Source organism: Pongo pygmaeus, chromosome 6 (assembly GCF_028885625.2).
Source record: "Pongo pygmaeus isolate AG05252 chromosome 6, NHGRI_mPonPyg2-v2.0_pri, whole genome shotgun sequence".
NCBI lineage: Eukaryota > Metazoa > Chordata > Mammalia > Primates > Hominidae > Pongo > Pongo pygmaeus.
In genome coordinates, this window is record NC_072379.2 from 15,611,057 (window position 1) to 15,629,757 (window position 18,701).

At 45.2% G+C, this 18,701-nt stretch overlaps 1 long non-coding RNA gene across 1 annotated transcript; it reads left to right on the top strand.

The window, feature by feature from the left end:
- The first annotated feature begins 6,136 nt into the window (after window positions 1-6,136).
- On the top strand, window positions 6,137-18,377 carry LOC129040127 (uncharacterized). The gene is made up of 6 exons (XR_008503551.1): window positions 6,137-6,224; window positions 9,489-9,537; window positions 10,388-10,457; window positions 12,040-12,113; window positions 17,260-17,388; window positions 18,278-18,377. It is a non-coding gene; the product is annotated as an uncharacterized LOC129040127 (long non-coding RNA).
- Window positions 18,378-18,701: the final 324 nt, after the last annotated feature.

The window sequence follows — 18,701 nt, forward strand, 5'->3', positions numbered from 1 at the left end:
GGATGTCGACGGGGCCTCTCCAGAGTGTCTCACTCTGTTTTCCTTTGTCTTTGAATAAATTCGGAGGGTGCCATGTGCGAGCCTGGATGGATGGTTTTGAACCACAGCTCATTAAAAGCAGGCGCTTCCCTGAGGCTTAACTATAAAGGGGAAGTGGAATTACCCAGACAATTCCCTCTTAGTTTGGGCTGATTCCTCCTGGAACAGAAAGGCCTTTGGCCAACAAGCAAATGTAGCTACTAACCCCTTAGGTATCGAGCTAGCGTTGGAAATGAGACACACAGCCTCTTTATCCCACTATCCCCATGTTGGTTATTAAGAGCCCTGCCCCTTGGTTTTTTTTGTTTTTGTTTGTTTGTTTGTTTGTTTTTTGTTTTTTTGAGATGGAGTTTCACTCTTGTTGCCCAGGCTGGAGTGCAATGGCGCGATCTTGGCTCACTGCAATCTCTGCTTCCCGGGTTCAAGAGATTCTCCTGCCTCAGCCTCCCGAGTAGCTGGCATGCACCACCATGCCCGACTAATTTTATATTTTTAATAGAGACGGGGTTTCTCCATGTTGGTCAGGCTGGTCTCGAACTTCCGACCTCAAGTGTTCCGCCCACCTCGGCCTCCCAAAGTGCTGGGATTACAGGCATGAGCCACTGTGCCTGTGCCCCTTGGTTTTGATGTGGCTGTGTCTCGCAAGTGTCTAGGTGGTTCCTTTCCTGGCCTTGACCCTTAGCATCAGTGGAGAAGGGTCAAGTCCAAGACCACAGGATCCTCCATGGGATCAGTGACTTTCCAATTCAGACCGCACCTGCTTCATGGGGTCAGTGACTCCCCACTTCACACCACACTTGTCTGCAGCTGATTTCTTATGAATGGCCCTGGACCTCCAGGAAGATACAGACCTGTAGTGACAAGCCTTTTAGGACCTGGGAAGTCCTCTGGGAAACGCATCTTTTTTTTTTTTTTTTTTTTTTTTTTAATTTTAATTCTTGTGGATGAAGCTAGCAGCTTCTTAGCACCTTACTTTTGCATATGAAAGGCCTGGTAATTACTACTTTCATCTTTAAAGCGTGCAAGTGACATGCAAAATTAGCACTTGAGAAGATGCACTTTTAGACCTTGTTGTAAAGCAAAACTTATTATTTGAAGATAAATCAATTTCTGTTGCCTGTATTTGTGGTTTTCCCCCAGATGGCTAATTACCAAAGATAAATGTGTATAAACACAAGCCTTATTCCTCTCCATCCATCTTCCCTGCCTGCCTGTTTATCCAGAGGTTAATAATCGCAATCCTGTAGTGTATTGCCATAGTAATGGCTTTGATGGGCCCGGCGAGTTTATGACCTTTTGTTACAAGCAGAAGGACATGCATTTCAAGAAAGGAAGGTCATTTTAGAGATGAATGTGCAGATAACTAGCCTCTCTGAAACTGAGCCAATAGGAAAAAGAAAACAGAAAGCAAAATAAAAAGAAGGGGGAGAGAAAAACCCACACACAACTGCACAAAACAAACAGCATAAATGTCACGGAAATAGGTTCACAGCAAAATTAAATAAGGTTCCTGCAAGCATTAATTTTCATATTTCCTGTTTATGCACTGTTAAAATTATTCCCTGGCTTTGACTTATGAGGCAGTAAGACCATGGCCCATCATTCAGACACTAAACAAATTCAGTTAAGGACTGGAACATACAGAACTGACTTTCTCTGTGGAACAGATAGAACTGACTTCCTCTGTGGTCAAAAGGGCAAGTGGTAAGTGATGTGTTTCTGGAGAGAAGCTTAGGACATCTGTACAAGGACTGAGGTTTAGATCGTCTTCCTTCCCTTCCTTTCCTTTCCTTTCTTTCCTTCCCTCCCTTCCTTCTTTCCTTCCTTCCTTTTTTCCTTCCTTTCTTCCTATTCCCCTTCCTCTCTCTCTTCCTCTCTTCCTCCTTCCATCTTTCCTTTTGTCTTTCTTTCTCTCCCTCTTCTCTCCCTCCATCCATCCTTCCTTTCTCCTTCCTTCCTTCCCTCTTTCCTTCCTTCCTTCCCTGTTTCCTTCCTTCCTATTCCCCTTCCTCCCTCTCTCCCTCCCTTCCTCCCTCCATCCTTCCTTTCCTCTTTCTTCCTCTCCCTCTTCCCTCCCTCCATTCCTCCTTCCTTCCTTTTTTCTTTCATTTCTTCCTATTTGCCTTCCTCCCTCTCTTCCTCCCTTCCTCCCTCCATCTTTCCTTTCATCTTTCTTTCTCTCCCTCTTCCCTCCCTCCATCCATCATTTCTCCTTCCTTCCTTCCTTCCTATTCCCCTTCCTCCCTCTCTCCTTCCCTTCCTCCCTCCATCCTTCCTTTCCTCTTTCTTCCTCTTCCTCTTCCCTTCCTCCATTCCTCCTTCCTTCCTTTGTTCCTTCCTTCCTCCATTTTTTCCTTCCTTTCTTTATTTTTTCCTTCCTTTCTTCATTTTTCCCTCCCTCCCTCTCTCCCCCCTTCCTTCTGTCCTTCTTTCCCTGCTAATTATAAAGTGATACATACTCAATAGAACAACAAACAACACAAAAGAGTGCAATCTGCCCCAATCTCCCACCCAACTTTTGGAGATAACCAGTGCTAAGAAATGACTAATTAAAGATAGAGCTCTGATATGTCTAAGACATTGTTCTAAGCTGTTTACAAATACTAATTCATGTTATCCTCATAAAAGCCCCATAGAGGTATCACTGTCCCTATTTTACAGGTGAGAAAATAGAAACTCAGAGAAGTTAAGTAACCCCTTCAAAATCACATAGGCAATAACAGAAAGAGGAGGGCATCAGACCCCTGTCTGCGGGCCTCCTGGGCTCTGTGCTGTGGTGCCATACTGAATCTAAGGCCAGAACCACCAGTGCCCTCTAAAGCCAGGCACTTTGTTGTGCTGGCAAAGTGTTGAAGGAACTTTAACTGACATTGAAGACACAATTTTCTGACCACTATGGTGCTGAAAACCCTGGATTGTGTCAAAGCAAAATTGTATCAGACAGACTTAAACAGACAAGAATGACTTTATTGGAGAATGTTCCAATAGGGAAGACAGAGTGAATCCAACTCTGAATACAGATGCCATTCATTAAGAGACAAACACATGTACTTTTTTTCTTTCTTTTTTTTTTTTTTTTTTTTTTGAGATGGAGTCTCTCTCTGTTACTCAGGCTGGAGCACAGTGGTGCCATCTCGACTCACTGCAAGCTCTGCCTCCCAGGTTCACGCCATTCTCCTGCCTCAGCCTCCCAAGTAGCTGGGACTACAGGTGACCGCCACCACGCCCGGCTAATTTTTTTTTGTATTTTTAGTAGAGATGGTGTTTCACTGTGTTAGCCAGGATGGTCTCAATCTCCTGACCTCATGATCTGCCCGCCTCGGCCTCCCAAAGTGCTGGGATTACAGGCGTGAGCCACCGCGCCCAGCCCACATGTACTTTTAAAGTGGTACGATTGTATAGAACTGAATTGTCATGTTGTAGACTATACGACACCAAAGGAGCCCAAGATCAGAATGCAGGGTGAGATTCTTGAAGAGAAACATCCAAAACTTCCCCGCCTCTAAGTTCTGCTTTGCTTGTTAATTGCTCTCTTTATTATAGGGTGGTGCTTGTATGGTGACATGGGTACAAAATAGGAATAGAATATTTTGTTTTTCCCAGTTGTCTCTTGCTATGTAACCAACCATCCAAAAACTTAGCGGTTGAAACAATAACATTTATTTTGCTTACAAATCTATTACGTGTGCAGGGCTTAGGAGGGACAGCTTATTTCTTCTCCACTTGGTGTCCACCAGGGCAGCTGAAAGTTTGGGGACTGGCATCATCCGAAGGTTCCCTGTCTTAACAGCTAATAGCTGATGATGGCTGTTAGAACTTACCTGGGTCTTACCTGGGCTGTGGGCTGAACACCTAGACCATGGCCTCTACCTATGGTCCAAGCTTCCTCCAAACGTGGTGACTGGGCTTCAAAGATATGTTTATCCTGGAAAGAGAAAAAGCCAGGTAGAAACTGTATTGTTTCTTGGAATCCAGCCTGGGAAGAAGCCGCATAGAGTCACCTCTGCTTCATTTTATTTTTTAGGCATACACAGCCTGTATTCAAGGGGAGGGATATTCCATTTGGGAATATCCCTTTTGATGCGATGACTTTTTTTTTTTTTTTGAGACAGAGTTTCGCTCTCGTTGCCCAGGCTGGAGCTCAATGGTACGATCTTGGGTCACTGCAACCTCGGCCTCCCGGGTTGAAGTCTCAGCCTCCCAAGTAGCTGGGATTACAGGCACCTGCCACTACACCCAGCTAATTTTTCTATTTTTAATAGAGACAGGGTTTCACCATGTTGGCCGGGCTGATCTCGAACTCCTGGCCTCAGGTGATCCACCTGCCTTGACCTCTCAAAGTGCTGGGATTGCAGGCATGAGGCACCAAGCCTGGCCGAGATGCCTATTAAACACTTTGCAGACATATTTTAAAACCACCACAAGCATGATCTGTAGAAAACTGTGAATGTTTCCTCCTCTGATTTGGGCTGAAGATGGTGCATTGTCTATTCCCAGGTTTCCAAAAGGCATCAGAGTCATAAGAATAATTCCTGAGGGCAAGGGCATCAGAGTCATAAGAATAATTCCCGAGGGCAGGTGTGGTGGCTATCACTTGTAATCCCAGCACTTTGGGAGGCCAAGGCGGGCAGATCGCGAGGTTAAGAGTTCAAGACCAGCCTGGCCAACATAGTGAAGCCCTGTCTCTACTACAAATACAAAAAATTAGCAGGGCATGGTGGTGGGAACCTGTAATCCCAGCTACTCGGGAGGCCGAGGCAGGAGAATTGCTTGAACGTGGCAGGTGGTAGTTGCAGTGAGCCGAGATCGTGCCATTGCACTCCAGCCTGGGCAACAATGCAAGACTCCACCTCAAAATAAATAAATAAATAATAATAAAATGAAGAATGATACCTGAGTGAGTGCTGAGTGCAAGATGGACTGGTCTTTGCCTACATTGGGTGACCCTGAGTGATAGGGAGTTTCCAAGCATGAAGTGGAGATCCTGGGTACCTCTGTGGTAGCCAAGCGTGGACACAGAGGGAAATTCAGCTCCTCCACCCCCTTCCCTGCTGGTCCTGAAAATGAGCCAAAGGCTCTTCTTGATTGAAGGGTTTTGCAGTCAGTCACTACAAGAATCAGAGAAGACATAAGTACCATGGGCTGAGTGTGGTGGCTCATGCCTGTAATCCCAGCACTTTGGGAGGTGGAGGCAGGCAGATGGCTTGAGTCCAGGAGTTTGAGACCAAACTGGGTGACATAGCAAGACTCCATCTCTACAAAATTTTTTTTTCTTTTTAATTAGCCAGGTGTGGTGGCACACACCTGTAGTCCCAGCACTCTGAGAGGCCAAGGTAGGAAGATCACTTGAGCCTAGGAGTTTGAGAACAACTCGGGTGACATAGCAAGACCCCATCTCTGCAAAACATTTTTAAAAATCTAGCTGGGCATGGTGACATGCACCTGTAGTCCCAACTATTCAGAATGCTGAGATGGGAGGACTGCTTGAACCCCAGAATTCGAGGTTGCAATGAGCTATGATTATGCCACTGCACTACACCCTGGATGACAGAGCAAGACCTTGTCATTAAAAAACAAACAAACAAAAAAAACTTCAGGCACACTGGCTCACGTCTGTAATCCCAGCCACTTTGGGAGGCTGAGGTGGGCCGATCACCTGAGGTCAGGAGTTCGAGACCAACCTTGCCAACATGGCGAAACTCTGTCTCTACTAAAAAAAAAAAATAAATAAATACAAAAATTAGCCAAGCATGATGGTGGGTGCCTGTAGTCCCAGCTACTTGGGAGGCTGAGGCAGGAGAATCACTTGAACCCAGGAGGTGAAGGTTGCAGTGAGCCAAGATCACACCACTGCACTCCAGCCTGGTCGACAGAGCAAGACTCCATCACACACACAAAAAAAAAAAGAAAGAAAGAAAGAGAGAAAGAAAGAAAGAAAAAAGAAAAGAAAGAAAAGAAAGAAAGAAAGAAAGAGAAAGAAATAAGTAACACATACACACACGTAGGGGCGGACAGTCCAGAGGCTCTAGAGTTTTTGCGTGCTGACTGAATAGTGGATTGTTGTTACTGATTCCCTTCTAGGTGGTGAAAAGTGACAGCTGCTCCATGCAGTTATGATGCTGCACTGCCACGGTAGACTTCTCCCTCTGTAGTGATCCAATATTCTACCATATGTCAGCAAAACTGTGAGCGCACACCTTGTCTTTCTTAGAACATTCAAATCATACCCCACCCAGGAAAGCAGGCCTGTACTCTCAGGACATTTTCTCACAAAGGTGCCCTACTCTTTGCCTGAAATTTCATTGCTAAAGCTCCATTTCCTTGGCCTTTAAGAACTTCTCAGTATTCAAGGGTCTCCTCTTAAAGAAGTGCTGGAATAGGCCGGACATGGTGGCTCATGCCTGTAATCACAGCACTTTGAGAGGCTGAGGTGGGCGGATCACTTGACTGAGGTCAGCAGTTCAAGACCAGCCTGGCCAACATGGTGAAACCCTGTCTCTACTAAAAATACAAAAATTAGTCGGACGTGGTGACGTGTGCCTGTAATCTCAGCTCCTCAGGAGGCTGAGGCACAAGAATTGCTTGAATCTGGGAGGTGGAGTTTGCAGTGAGCTGAGATTGCGCCATTGCACTCCAGCCTGTGCAACAGAGCAAGACTCCATCTCAAAAAACAAGCAAGCAAACAAACAAACAAACAAAAGAGAAGTGCTGGAACAGGGCCTATTCCCTGGAGCCCGGGCATGTGGCTCACACTTATTATCCCAGTGCTTTGCGAGGCCAAGATGGGAGGATTGTTTGAGGCCACGAGTTTGAGACCAGCCTGGGCAGCATAGCAAGATCCCATCACTACAGAATAATATTTAAAGAAAATAGCCAAGTATGGTGGCACATGCCTGGAATAGGGCCCATCTTAAACCCTCAGCAGCTAAAAAAATTGGAGTTCAACCAGAAGAGGGCAAGGGCTGGGACCAAATGCACAATGAGCAGGTTGGAGGAACTGACCATGGCAAAGCATTTTTTTTTTAGAGATAGGATCTTGCTCTGTCATCCAGGGTGGAGTGCAGTGGCCCTGTATTAGTCAGAGTTCTCTAAAAGGACAGAACTAATAGGATATATGTATATATGAGAGGGAATTTATTAAGAAGAATTGACTCACACAATTACAAGGTAAAGTCCCACGACAGGCTGTCTGCAAGTTGAGGAGCAAAGAAGACAGTGGTGGATCAGTCCAAGTTCCAAAACCTCAAAAGTAGGGAAGCCGACAGCAGCCCAGCCTTCAGTCTGTGGCTGAGAGCCCCAAGAGCCCTGGGCAAATCCTGGTGTAAGTCCAAGAGTTCCAAAGCTGAAGAACTTGGAGTCTGACGTTCAAGGGCAGGAAGCATCCAGCATGGAAGAAAGATGAAGTCCGGAAGACACAGCGAGTCTGCTTTATTCTAGCTGCACTGGCAGTTGTTTAGATGGTGCCCACCCACATTGAGGGTGGGTCTGCCTCTCCCAGTCCACTGACTCAAATGTTACTCCCCTTTGGCAAGACCCTCACAGACACACCCAGGAACAATACTTGGCATCCTTCAATGCCATCAAGTTGACACTTAATATTCATCATCACAGGCCTGATCACAGCTCTCTCCAAAGCACCAGAGAGACCTGCCATGGTGGTGGGGGCTCCCAGAGACTGGTGGTCCTTACCACCCTTCTCCTCTGCTTCTCTTTGACTCTCAGCACAAATGCAGAGGCAGCGGTTGGATTACGTTGCAGCTCTCACCAGCTCTAACCCCAGAGGTGGGAAACCTGAGAAATCTTGGTTCTCATCTGTCAGTAAGGAGCATGTTCTCACCTGCTCTGCAGGGCTCAGTATCCCAAAGTCTTGGTTTGGCCTGTGCAATTTTTGGGTAGGCAGGGTGGCTTTGAGCTCTTCTGAGGGATTTCAGCTTCCTGTGGCTCCCAAACCCATGTACGTCCTGCCTGGGCTGGAGCCTGGGCACCCACAGACGCACAGAGCTGCGCTCTTTCCACGCCTAGCGAAGCATGCCATTCCCATCCCCATGGCTAGGCCTGATCCTCATCAGTGCCCTCTGAGACCTTAGTCCTGGCTCCAGCGTCTCTTCCTGGAGCCAAAGCCGTGACCTGCCTCTTGACTCTCCATTCAGCCCAGAGTTTTAACTCTTTATCCCCAACCACTGACTGGCTTCTGGTTTCCAATCTTTAATCTGAGCCTTTGCAACTTTTATTATTATTATTATATTTTGAGATGGAGTTTCACTCTTTTTGCCCAGGCTGGGGTGCAATGGCACGATCTTGGCTCACTGCAGCCTCCGCCTCCCGGGTTCAAGTGATTCTCCTGCCTCAGCCTCCTGAGTAGCTGGGATTACAGGCACGTATCACCACACCTGGCTAATTTTTATATTTTTAGTAGAGACGGGGTTTCACCACGTTGGCCATGCTGGTCTCAAACTCCTGACCTCAGGTGATCCGCCCGTCTCGGCCTCCCAAAGTGCTGGGATTACAGGTGTGAGCCACCATACCCGGCCAGCAACTTTTATTACTGTCAATGCCTTAAAATTCATCTGTCAGCCTCCACTCACCAGGTCAGTGCCCCTTGGATATACATATGAGCAGAATCATATCTGAATTCATCTCTATGTCTCAGTGTACTCATCTGAAAAATGAAGAAATGATAGTATCTATCTTATAGGATTGTCATGGGGAGTAAATGACTTCATGCGTGCAAAGTACTTATTTTGTTGTTGTTGTTGACAGAAGGTCTCACTTTGTCACCCAGGCTGGAGTGCAGTGGTGCAATCATAGCTCACTTCAGCCTTGAACTCCTGATCTCAAGCCATCCTCCCACCTCAGCCTCCTGAGTACCTAGGACTAGAGGCGTGCACCACCACACCTGGCTAGTTTTTTAAAAATTATTTTGTAGAGATGGGCTTTTGCTTTGCTGCTCTGGCTGGTCTCAAATTCCTGGCCTCAAGCAAAACCTCCACCTCAGCCTCCCAAAGTTCTGGGATTACAATCGCGAGCCACCTTGCCCAGCCTGTAGGGTACTAAATACAATATCTGATGTATAGAAAATGCTTGACGGCCAGGCGTGATGGCTCACACCTGTAATCCCAGCACTTTGGGAGGCTGAGGCCGGCGGATCACCTGAGGTCAGGAGTTCGAGACCAGCCTGATTAACATGGTGAAACCCTGTCTATACTAAAAATACAAAAATTAGCCTGGCATAGTGGTGGGTGCCTGTAGTCCCAGCTACTCGGGAGGCTGAAGCAGGAGAATTGCTTGAACCCAGGAGGTGGAGGCTGCAGTGAGCCAAAATGGCGCCATTGCACTCTAGCCTGGGCAACAGAGCAAGACTCCGTCTAAAAAAAAAAGAAAGTGCCTGATAATGTTAGATATTATGATTACTACAATGCTACAATGACTGGTGGTATTGCTCTCTCCAGATTCCAGCCTGGCCCTTTCAACTCTCCCGAATCTAAGCCAACAGTCAAGGTGAATTTCCTATTTGTTCCCAGCGGCTCTCCCTCTTGAGTTCCTTTCCTCCCTCCCTGAGTTTGCACCGCTGGTGGGTGCCTGCAGGTCTCCAGGCCGTACTGACTCAGATTTCAAATGGGGCTGGGGCGCAGTGGCTCATGCCTGTAATCCCAGCACTTTGGGAGGCCAAGGTGGGTGGATCATTTGTGGTCAGGAGTTCGAGACCAGCCTGACCAACGTGGTGAAACCCCATCTCTACTAAAAATATAAAAATTAGCCAGGCATGGTGGCGGGTGCCTGTAATCCCAGCTACATGGGAAGCTGAGGCAGGAGAATCGCTTGAACCTGGGAGGCAGAGGTTGCAGTGAGCCGAGGTTGTGCCACTGCACTCCAGTCTGGGTGACAGAATGAGACTCTATCTCAAAAAAAAAAAAAAAAAACAAACAAGATTTCAAATGGACATAGGCCCGGTGTCCCCATGACACCACCCACTAGCTCCTCCCTACTCTAGAGGAGCTGGGGATGCTTTGGGATCTCTCAGAAGGGCAGCCCTGAGCTCATGTGAAGATGATAAACTAGGTGGGATGGTGGAAGTGACATTGCAAATGAGGGAAATTAACTGTTCCAACCAGAGCTGGAATCCAAAGGTGGAGATGACAGGAAGTCCCATGAATATATGGTCCTGACCACAGGCCTGCCAGAAATCAGCCTCGGCTGCAAAATTGAGCTGTGATTATTACAAAGAGTCAGAATGATGGCTTCAGTCATGATGCTTCGTTTCATAAAGAGCAGCCCAAACAATGTCGACATTAAGTATTTAGAGAGAGAAGGATGGTTTGTAAAAGAGCGTCTTCTTATGCCCTGATAGCTACTATGAAGACGTCAGGTGTATGGAAACAACAGATGGGAAAGGCGAGCGGAGATCATTACTCTGAACTGTAAGTGCCATTATTGACAAGCGCAACCCACATCACTGAGCAAATAGATGTGCCTGAGAGTGGGAGGGAGATGCACGAAGAAAAGGAAGCATAAGCCAGATATTTCCAAACATTGGGGGGTGAAGAGAAATTGCATTAGGATGCTAGCATTCTTCAAAGTTAAAAAAATAAAAAGGTTTGAGCTGGAATGTGAGCAAGGAAGATCTGCTGAGCAGTTAATTAATAGGCTAATTTATTTTTCATTTCTATATGACATATTCGTTCTCAGTGTTGGGGGAATCACTCTGAAAATCTGATGAAAATGGTGCCTTCTTTTTGTTTATCATTATTATTGTTATTTTTTGAGACAGAGTCTCGCTCTGTTGCCCAGGCTGGAGTGCAGTGGCACAGTCTCGGCTCACTGCAACCTCCGCCTCACAGGTTCAAGCGATTCTCCTGCGTCAGCCTCCCTAGTAGCTGGGATTACAGTCAGGCACCACCACACCCAGCTAATTTTTGTATTTTTAGTAAAGACAAGGTTTCACCATGTTGGCCAGGCTGGTCTCAATCTCCTGACCTCAGGTGATCCAATGGCCTTGGCCACCCAAAATGCTGGGATTAAAGGCATGAGTCACCATGCCCGGCTGGTGCCTTCCTTTTCTAAAAAATGTCTTTATGAATACACGATCAATTTTTTGTTATCTTGTTTTTATTTTAGGTTCAAACACATGCAGGTTTGTTACATGAGTATGCTGCAAATTGCTGAGGTTTGGGTTTCTATCAAGCCCATTGCCCAAATAGCGAACATAGTACCCAATAGGTAGGTTTTCAGCCCTAGGCACTCTCCTTCTTTCTCTCTTTTTGGAGACCACTGCCACCTCCCCAGAGCCACCCCACGTTGACCATTGGATGCATTGGATGCAGGCTGTCTCGGGAAGGGAGTGTGGCTTTGAATAAGGCAGTTCTCTTCAGCTGAGGGCAAGATCTGGAGACAGAGCAGCTGAGGGAATGGGTGCCTCTGTCCAGGAGCTGAAGATCTGGGTAACACATGACAGTGTCCACTACACCATGGAGCCCTGCTTTGAAGAAGGCATTTGTGCCTCTTGTGTTCTATGGAACATGCTTTGGGAATGCTGCCTCTAAGACTGCGGTTTAGAGATAAGCAATCTCTAATTGGAAGCTATGGGTCTTATTGTATTTGTCCACCCAAAGCGTCTAGTATAGCAAACTGTGATACTACATGAGCCTACCTAGTTTAGGCACTTTGGGCAAGTTTAGGCACAATTTAGGCACAATCTCTGTAAGGCAAGCTTAGAACATCTGCATATAGTATCTAGAAATAAATGATGTTTAGTGTCTTACAGTGTAATGGAGACTTAAGCTAGTTAGTGGTGGAACTGAGACTTGGAGAGGTGCCTGGCTCTCAGATCAGTTTTGTTCCATTGTACCTACAAGCCCTTGGTTCTGGAGACAGAGATGTGAAGAAATTATATTGAGGAATCCCTTCACCAAAAGGGCAGCCAACCTTATGATTTGGAAATTCTATTTTGAGACCAGTTAAAAGAGAGAAATTTCAATTCATTTCTCATTTGTCATTCACCAGGTCTAGGATGTCCCTGGGCAATGCTAAGCTAACATTCAGCGGTGTCTACAAGATGACACACAATATGTTGAAAGGTAGGCATTAAAGACCTTTGACAGCATTGGAAGAGGGTAATAACAGCCTCCCAAGAGTGATAAGAGCAGGAACAAATGTGAACTGAAGATCAAACATCAGCCAGCTACATAAGACAAGATTGAAATGGGATGCCAGGCAGCCTCCGGGGGAAGAGGCGATAGGCGGGATCAGTGCTCTGAAACAGGAACACGACTGATCTCCAAAATAAACAGATGGACAGATCACAGCCTAATTTAGATACTACCTTGAGGTCACTGCCACTGAGGTTTTGATTTTTCTTCTATAAGTAGTTCACAGCTTTGCCAGAATATAAATAGAGTACATTGAGGCAAAGCTTAAAAGGACCTAGAAGAAGGTATAGCCCAATGTCTTTATTTTCTTTATCAGCACACCAAAGCCCAGAATAGTTTATTGATTTGTCTAAGGTGACACAGCAAATTAGTAACAACACAAGAAGAGAAATCAGGCCTTTATAAAAAATTTTTTAAACAAAATTATTCATTTATAGACATTGAACATTTCATGTGCATGGTCCCTGGGTTTAAACCCAATAGACTGTGGAGTTGATTGGGGTACAGTGCTTGATTTGAGGAAGTTCTCAATCAACTAAGCAAAGAGATCCATCAACAAATAATAAGAGGACAGGCCAGGTGTGGTGGCTCATGCCTGTAATCCCAGCACTTCAGGAGGCCAAGGTGGGTGGATCACCTGAGGTCAGGAGTTCGAGACCAGCCTGGCCAACATGGTGAAACTATGCCTCTACTAGAAATACAAAATCGGCTGGGTGTGGTGGCATATACATGTAATCCCAGCTACCCCAGAGGCTGAGGCAGGAGAATTGCTTGCACCCAGGAGCGGAGGTTGCAGTGAGCCGAGACTGTGCCACTGCACTCTAGCCTGGGCAACAAAGTAAGATTCCATCTCAAATAAATAAATAAGTAAATAAATAAATAAATAAATAATAAGAGGACAGACTAGAAAGTATACCTTGAGAGCATTTTCACAATGCTAAATGATATGATATATACAAAGTACTGAAAGCCTCTGACTAATCCTGAGGTGCTTAGAAAATTGGTAGAAGTGGCTGGGTATGGTGGCTCACGCCTGTAATCCCAGCACTTTGGGAGGGTGAGGCAGGCAGATCACGAAGTGAGGAGATTGAGACCATCCTGGCTAACACAGTGAAACCCCATTTCTACTAAAAATACAAAAATTAGCCAGGCCGGGTGGCATGCGCCTGTAAGCCTAGCTACTCAGGAGGCTGAGGCAGGGGAATCGTTTGAACCCAAGAGGCGGAGGTTGCAGTGAGCTGAGATCGTGCCACTGCACTCCAGCCTTGGCGACAGAGCGAGACTCTGTCTCAAAAAAAAAAAAAAAAAAAAAAAGAAACAAAGAAAATAAAATCGGTAGAAATGCTGTGCTTGTATGATTCTGGAAAGAGAGTTAGTGTCTTTAATTTTCAGCCTCAATTCTGTCAATTGTCCAGAATCAGTTCTGAATAGGCAAGAGGGTGTGTTAACTGTTTTAGGTTCAAAGCAGTTAGGGTCTGGATTGCCTCTGTCAGCATTGGGTCTAGTGTTCCACATGCCTGGCCACCCAGTACAGCCAAACAGCTCAGTATAAAGAAATAGATTTGGCCGGATGCGGTGGCTCATGCTTGTAATCCCAGCACTTTGGGGGTCCGAGGCGGGAGGATCACTTGAGCTCCAGAGTTCGAGACCAGCCTGGGCAGCTTAGTGAAACCCCATCTCTAGAAAAAACACAAAAATTAGCTGGGCATGGTGGTGCATGCCTGTAGTCACAGCTACTTGGGAGGCTGAGGTGGGAGGGTTGCCTGAGCCTGGGAGGTCACGGCAGCAGTGAGCTGTGGTGGTGCCACTGCACTCTAGTCTGGGTGACAGAGTGAGACCCTGTCTCAAAATAAAATAAATAAAATAAAATAAAATAAAATAAAATATTTAAAAAAATGGATTAGAAGAAGAGAGGGGAGTCTCACAGTACCCTTTGCAGGAAGTACCCCCAGGTCTCTGTCTTTATACCTCTGCTCTCTCTCCCCCTGCATTTCAGAATATGATATGGGCATCTCTTAGAGTATCTGTCTCATGATCCTGCTATCTTTGTCCTGATTTTTTTTTTTTTTTTGGTGGCTTGTTTGTCATCATGCATATGTTCCAGTCAAGTCAGCTATAACTTCTGGGATTATGTGACCACGGAGCTCTGGTGTCTACAGCTGTTTGGGCTATGTATAGGTTCTCTGATTCTTCAGAAAGAGAAGTTAAATTCATTTGGCACAAATTAGATCAGCTTCCCACTCCTCTTCCCACCAACTGTGGTCAGGGCGGCAGTCAACTACTATAGTTAAAAACCCATAGGCTTTCTCTACCATCAATGGCTGTGAGAGGCATTAGTCCTGGAGTGTCAACAGCTTGAGTAGGTACCCTAAACATGTCTAATGATCATCAACTCCCAAACATGCCTTCTTCTCTGTCATTCAGGTTTGGGGAGACTCAGCCTCAGTTCTCCCATTTCCCTTCCTTCCTTCCTTCCTCCCTTCCTTCCCTCCCTCCCTCCTTCCTTCCTTCCTTTTTTCTTTCCTTCTTTCCTTCTTTCTTACTTTTTTCCTATTTTTTATTTTTTTTTAGATGGAGTCTCACTCTGTCACCCAGGCTGGAGTCAGTGGAACGATCTCGGTTCACTGCAACCTCTGCCTCCTGGGTTCAAGCGATTCTCATGCTTCAGTCTCCCAAGTAGCTGGGATTACAGGTGCCTTTCTTTCTTTCTCTTTCTTTCTTTCTTTCTTTCTTTCTTTCTTTCTTTCTTTCTTTCTTTCTTTCTTTCTTTCTTTCTTTCTTTCTTTTTTCTTTCTTTCTTCTTTCTTTCTTTCTTTCCTTCCTTCCTTCCTTTTCTTTCTTTTTTCTATTTTTTATTTTTTTTGAGACAGAGTCTTGCTCTGTCACCCAGGCTGGAGTCAGTAGCATGATCTTTGCTCACTGCAATCTCCACTTCCCGGGTGGGTTCAAGCAATTCTTGTGCCTCAGCCTCCTGAGTAGCTGGGATTGCAGGTGCCTGGCACCACGCCTGGCTAATTTTTGTATTTTTAGTAGAGACAGGGTTTTGCTATATTGGCCAGGCTGGTCTCGAGCTCTTGACCTCAAGTGATCCACCTGCCTTGGCCTCCCAAAGTGCTGAGATTACAGGCATGAGCCACTGTTCCCGGCAGTTTTTCCATTTTCAACTAAGCTCTCCACCACAGTGGTGTTAGGCTTCATTGATTATCCAGTATAATCTTGCTCATGCTGTCTTAGCAAAATATTACAGACTAGGTGGCTTCAATGACAGAAATTCATTTTATCACAGTTATGGAGGCTGAAAGTCCCAGATCAAGGTGCCAGCAGGTTTGGTTTCTAGTGAGGTTTCTCTTGCTGGCTTTTAAACAGCTGCCTTCTGACTGTGGCCTTCCCTTTGTGTGCATGTTCTACTGGTGTCTCCTCTGCTTCCAAGGGCACTATGCCTCTTGGTTAGGGCCACACCCTTGTGACCTCATTTATCTTTGATTACCTCCTATAAGGTCCTATTTCCAAAGGTATTTGGAAATAGTGTGACATCCCCATCACGCTGGGGATTAGGGCTTCCAAACATGAATTCTAGGGGGATGTGGTTCAGTCCACAGCACACAGAAATCCTCTTCTAACTGGGAACCCTCCCAGAGGCAGGAGTTCCTTGGCTGGGATCTTACCTCATTGTCCTGGGCAAGTTGCTGCTAATGGGGTCACAACAACCATGTGACAGCTTTGGTCAATACTAAAATAGGCAAAAAAGAAATTTCATTAGGATAGGCAAAAACATTAATTAGGCAAAAAATGTTAGGATGGTAGCTATCTTTTGGAGGGAGGACCAGAAGAGTAATGAGGCTTCTGAGAAGCTATTTTTTTGATCTGAGTGCTGGTTGCATGGCTGTGTTCAGTATGTGAAAATTCATCAACCTGTATAATTATGACATGTGTCTTCTGTGTGAGTGTTTGTTCTAGTCACCCAGTGATGGGTAATAAATCACTGCAAAACTTGGTGGCTTAAAGCAACATTAACTTTTCTCATGAATCTGCAATTTGGGCAGAGCCTGGCAGGGATAACTTGTGTTCACTACCTTCATCATCAGCTGGGGCCACTGGAAGGCTGGGGGCTAGGATTATGTGAGGCTTTCTCACTTCCATGTCTTCCAATTGATGCTGGCTAAAATTGAAATAGTGCTAGCTTTGGGTGAAACCTTAGTTGGGGTTTTTGCCTGGAACACCTACATGGGGCCTCCTCATGTGGTCTGGGCTTCCCCACAACATGGCGACTGGGTTTTAAAGATGAGCATGGAGAGTCAGGTGGAAGCCATATTGTCTTTTATGACCTTGTCTCCAAGGTGTATAGTGTCACTAGCCCTGAATTTTGTTCATCAAGACAGCCACAAACGCCCACACAATTTCAAAGTGAGGAAAAAATTTACTCTATCTCTGGCTGGGGAATGGCAAAATTCTGAAAGACTACTGGGGACCAGATATATTGCTGTGGCAAATTTTGAAAAAAAAAATACATGATGCTGTAATGTTGTACTTTAATAAAAAGTTTAAAATTTTAAGTACAATAAAATTGCACAAAAATATAGTGGATTGTTTGGAAGAAACAAATGGAGACAAATGACAAACGAGGCCAAAATCAAAAAGTCTAAAGTCATGTCACATCTCTTTATCCACTCTTGATCTTCTGAAAGCCTCTAACATTGTAAAAATCTTTGACATGTAACCATCTTACACGGAGTAAAATAGTAAACAAAAAGCCCTCAGCAACCTACATTGTGGCAGTAGGCAAGTTATTACATGAGGCTGGTTGAGACTTGTGTATTTTTTTCCAGTCATTTGTAATCATAGTGGAAAAAGAGAACATTATCTACAAAATAAGAGGCTGTAGTGTCCAGGAAATGGACCATGAAAAGGATTTTGCTGTGATGTAGAGATTAGAAAGAACAGCCCATGTGAATTAGTAAATGGCAGGCAAATACAGTACATTCAAGTGTAACTTCAGTGCAATTTCAAAGGATTTGTTACATGAAGAACTAGAAATTCTCCAAAGCAATATTAAATACTGATTTTTTTTTTCCAGAATGGAGTGGTGATTCCCTTGGAAGGATGTGAAAAGCTTTCCAATCTCAAAGTGATATCAGAGCTCATTCCCATTGAAACACTTGGATGCTCTATCTCCAGCTATCATGCTCTCTTTTTTCCACTCAAGGTCATGCCTAAATGTACGTGTGTCCACCCTTACCCCATGACATCATCCAAAAGCCAATCCATCCATCTGTGCATTCAGGCTTAAAACTGATGATGCTCCATCTCCGTTTTCAGAAACTTTCTTGGCTCCTTTTTGCTCAATTTTTGGTTTATTCTGGGCTCCAGGCATGCATCATTGCATATTCTGACTCCATTTTGTTATGCATGATCTGCCCTACTCTACCCCTTGAACTTGGGGGCAGACTTAGTTCTTCCATTTTGTGTCTCTGAGAAATGGATTTCTTTCTTTTTCTTTTTCTTTTTCTTTTTTTTTGAGACAGATTCTTGCTCTGTCATCAGGCTGGAGTGCAGTGGCACGATCTCTGTTCACTGCAACCTCTGCCACCCAGGTTCAAGTGATTCTCCTGCCTCAGCCTACCAAGTAGCTGAGACTAAGGTGCCCAACACTACGCCCAGCTAATTTTTGTATTTTTAGTAGAGACGGGGTTTCACCATGTTGGTCAGGATGGTCTCAATCTCTTGACCTCGTGATCTGCCTGCCTCAGCCTCCCAAAGTGCTGGGATTACAGCCATGAGCCACCGCGCCTGGCCAAGAAATGGATTTCTTTTGCCCCAGGATTTTGTATCCCTGGCCACTTTAAATAATTCTATCGACACAAGGGCTGGTACTTGGATCCCATCCTTAACATTCATCTGAGAGGTCTATAACCCTAACACGAGACAGCAGGACCATCTGCGGTTACAACTTGCTCAGACTGGTTATGAATAGGGTGTGCATTCTGGCTCAAGCAGTGTGGAAGCCACTCAGGATAACCACGCTGCGGACATCTTCATAGGCACCTCATTATAACAAAAATTTTAAATTGAAATATAATTTTAATTATTTTCAGAAAAGAAGAGAATGCAGGTTTACACAGATACTGCAAGCCCCCTCAAGCTTAGGCAGTGGCCCTAGCTTAGATCTCTCTTCCTTCTAGATCAACACAGCTGGTAAGTCAGGTCTCAGCTCATATAACACTTTCACTTCAACATCCCTAGGGCACAGTTTCTGGGTTCTCAGCTAATATTTGTTAAATGAATGAAAAACTGTCTGTGTATCTCTTTTATCATTAAGTGATTCAGACCCCAAAATTGTATACCCTCAGAAAAAAACTCAAGTGTTGCCAAAATGGGTTTATATTTGTACTGTATTTTTCATTCCAGTGGCAGCTCAAAGTACCATTTGGCGCTGTAAGCATGAATGAAAATTGTGCAGGGCTTCTCACAGGCAGAATAAGTCATATCAGCTCTCCATCCAGACTGTATCCATCTGGG